Below are 4,400 nucleotides of genomic sequence, written 5' to 3' on the forward strand. Positions count from 1 at the left end.
TTAGTCAGAAACTGACATCTACTCTTAGGGTAAAATGACCATTTTACCCCCTGACCAAGTCAAAGTCAACTTCAAGTTGACCTGACTCACCGAGTTGGCTCGCCAACTCGCCGAGTCCCTATCCTTCCATTAGACCTCAAACCCATCTCTACTCGTCGAGTTTGGCGATGACTCGACGAGTTTTCCTTCTAAATGAACATCGACTGAATCCTCATCCGACTCGCCGATTTGTATGAACAACTCGTCGAGTTCATCATCAACTGATACTCAGGTCCTGTCCTTGACTCGCCGAGTTGTATGAACAACTCGTCGAGTTCAACTTCATCCTTAAGAAGATTGCCTTGGACTCGCCGAGTCTGTTCATGCACTCGCTGAGTCCCATGAATTTCCAGAACAATGGCTTAGTCCATAACGTTGGGTCGCCCCTTGGGACCCCCTTAAAACCTTTCCACACTCAACTGGGTCCTTATGACCCTCAACTGATATGGGACAGAACCTTGGACTCGCCGAGTTGGTCACAACCACTGACTGAATCTTCGCTTTCTGATGTACAACACTTGATCAAAATGTAGATCTATGCTTCTACAATCGATCTAGCATGTAAAGCTACAACCTTTACGTTCTTGCATGGGACTTTAAGCTCAAAAGGTCCTAAAACAAGCTCTCACAATGCATGGGGCCTTCTTTGAGTGCAAAAGTCACTCCTTTCTGCCTTGTAACCCCTCAAAGAACCTAGATCCGAAACATCAACCTCAAACCATGCCTGCAATCGTGGTTGGTGACCAAAATGGCTTAGAAACGCCCTAAAACTCCACAAAATGGGATCTATCAAAAGAGCAAGCAAGGTATAGACTTTATACCTTCTGAAGTTAGCAAATGATGCTCAAAACCGAATCCTTCTAGCCTCCTCTTGATCCTTCAAGCTTTTCCTTCCTTCCTTGGATCACAAGAGCACCAAAATCACTCCAAAAGCCTTAGATTGCTTCAATAACGGCTAGGGTTTGATATGGGGGTCTTCTGGGAGCAAATGGGACTAAGGAGGCCGAGTTAAGGTGTTTAAACAGGGTGCAAACCCTCAGATTAGGGTTTTTGCCCAAACAGGGTCTACTCGCCGAGTCTGGAACTCGTCTCGCCAAGTCCACAACTTAAACTCCGCGCCTCATCCAGCTTCTACTCGGCGAGTTGGTCCTTCAACTCGCCGAGTCCAAGGCCAAATGCAAAATTATTAAAAGATTTAATAAAAAGAACACGTACCAAGAACCATGTGCTACACAAATATAAAAAAGACTAAGTCTCGACATTAAATTAACGAACTTACAAATGTGCCTAGTAAATACATAATGAAGTCTTGTGGATCTTCGTCATTAACTGGCATTCGTAATCATGATAACTACCTATGGTTCTTCATATAACGATAAATTATCTTTCTAATCTCCTCCGTGTCTTCATTCAAATTCTTCTGAAAGTTATTGATACGAAGAACGATACTAGAAAGATGTTGATTGAAATATCTTTCTACATCATCAGTACGAAATAAGAATTTCTTATTTCCTCCTTTCTTGTCTTTGCCCTGGAAAACCACACCTAGTGGTTTATGAATAATTTCTCCATCTTTGTAATTATTTATATTCAATTTTCCTTTCAACAAAGCTTTAGGAACTTTCAACTTTATATTGAATGCAATGGAGAGATCGATACATGTAAGAGCCAAGTGAGCAAAATAATCGTCCAATAAGGTCTTGATGTTTGCATATTCAACGATGTACGAAGCTTTATCATGTACTTGGTATTTGCTCAAATCACCTAATAGCTTTGTAACCATAATAAGTGTTGGAATAGTGTCTAAGGCTGCAACTATATTAGGCAAGTATTTGACCCGATTGTGCATGGTCCTTTTGGGTTGCCTTCACCATAGCAACTTGATAGGATGACTTATTAAGAGAGAATAAATATTATTAATATATTATGAGAATAATATATGGAATAATAATATTGTTTTTTGATTAATATAAGTCATAAATTAATTAGTATTAATTTGGTGACTTAAAGAGATTAATTAAATAAGAGGGTATAAACTGTCAATTGTTTGATAGTTACACTTTAGACTGTAAATCCTTAAGAGATAAGGATTGGACGGATTCTAGAGCTTTAGATAGCTCCAAATCGTCCAAGGCTTATCTATGGTAAGGATTTGGATTGCTTTAAGGAAAGGATTATCCAACTAGGGTTTAAGGTGAAACCCTTAAGGAGTCTACAAGTATAAATAGACCCCATGGCATAAGGAAATCGGCACCTCTTAAGAAGAAAGAAACCCTGGCCGAATCTTCCCTCTCCTCTCTCTCTCAAATCATCTTCTTTGCTTATTGGTGTTTGTAAGCCATTAGAGGAGTGACAATTATGACTCTAGAAGCTCCAAGACAACAAGATAAAACAAGAGATTCAAAGGTAAACTTCTAGATCTGATTTTGTATTGTTTTATACCTAATTAGTCATTAGAAGTCTTGGATTCAAAGCATGTTTAATTAGAAAACCTAGATCCAAGCATTAGGGTTTTGCATGCGCACATAGGAAAGTTCTTATGGCTAAAACCCATCAGTGGTATCAAAGCCTAGATTGGTTTCTATTAAATTGTTGCTTGTTTGTTTGAAACTTGTGTGCAAAATTCAAATTTTGTGTTTTTGTGTCATGAACTCGACGAGTCCCATGGTGGACTCGACGAGTTGGCCTGACTCGATGAGTCCAGTTGGGAACTCGACGAGTTCGAGCGTCAGGAAAGGCCAGATTCGGGATTTTTTGATAATTATCTTATGGAAACTTACCTTAATCATATTAGATCAACCCTAATCCGATTTTTTGATATAATGTTGATCTAATTAAAGATATTTATCAACTAATAAAATATTTAATTTCCTTATATGATAATTAATTAATTATTTTGATTAATTTGGTAATTATCTTGCAAGAAATCATTAAATAAATCAAATATGGATAATTATGGAATTGATTGTTAATTAAAATTATTTGTTATTTGATCCTCCATGTTTTAAATGTTTAAAACTTGTCCTCAAGTTTTGAAATTTATGTTTTGTGATTAAAAATTTTAATTTAGACAATTTAAATTTCAAACCCTAGATTTTTAAAAGTTTAAAATACAACCCTATACTAATATAATATTACAAGATTAATATATATATATATATATATATATATATATATATATATATATATATATATATGTATGTATAACTGAAATGCTAGTCTTACCGTTAGTAGGCCTCATTCACGAAGCCGATCTATAAGGTGGGTATAAGGTTGCGGCCTATAAAATGGCGCTTAATGGGTGTACACTCACGCCCACCGCTTGCTTGATCGGTGGAGGGTCGTTAGCCGAACGGGTAGGATAGGGCAACCTCATCCTCTCATTAAAAGTATAATATGAAATACAAAGTAACTACACATTTTTTTTAAATTTCCCAATCTTAGTTACTTTAGGAAAAGTGAATTGATGCAATCCCATGAAATTACACTTTGCACCCTTGCTAAGAAGTTAGTGGAGCGTGTGTGGTTTACCGGCACACTAATTGGTTCTAAGCAAAGGTGGCAAAGGGTGATTCATTGTTTACCATAGTTCGATGGAGCGTGTGTGGTTTACCGGCACATCAAATAGGTGATCGTTACAATGAAGGCACCATGTGAATTTGCATGGTAATTCACACCTGCTTTGTGATCCTCGGTATCCCAGTCACAAACTAGAGGGGCATATCGAGATTTAAACATGCCATTGAATAGTTTCAATGAATCTCATCCAAACCTAGGAATTCTCAATACATTTAGGACTTAAAGTTATGTTTTTTATGGTGGAGAATTAGTGAATCGTCATTCACTTACCTTCATATTATTTGCATGTTAGATTACGGCATCCCTTTTCTAATATGTAAATATTGTTGTTGGATCCTAGCCCTAATTTTTCTTATTGGGTGATAATTAGGGATTCATATTCTAATCTATCTTTGTCCTTTCTATTTGTAGATGTCGAACGCGAACAACGTTGCTGCTAGTTCTTTCACATTGATGAGCCTTTGTCAAAAGGTCACCTTCGATGGAACGAACTTTAGCGAATGGATAAGATACATTCGCACCATTGCTCGCTATGAGGATAAGGAGTATGTCCTCGATGAGAAGCTCGAGAAAATTAACCCTGAAATCGTTACTCCGGCTGAAATGACCGCTTTTGAAACTCATGAGCGCGATGCAACGAAGGTACATTGCATCATGATAGCCACCATGAGCTCCGAATTCCAAAAGTCCTATCAGGACATGTACCCGTACGAGATGCATCAAGACTTATTGGAGAGATACCACCAAAACGTGAGGCAAGAGCGTTATGAGATTTTCACTAA

Source organism: Lactuca serriola, chromosome 5, assembly GCF_051521515.1.
Source record: "Lactuca serriola cultivar US96UC23 chromosome 5, Lser_US96UC23_V15, whole genome shotgun sequence".
Lineage (NCBI taxonomy): Eukaryota > Viridiplantae > Streptophyta > Magnoliopsida > Asterales > Asteraceae > Lactuca > Lactuca serriola.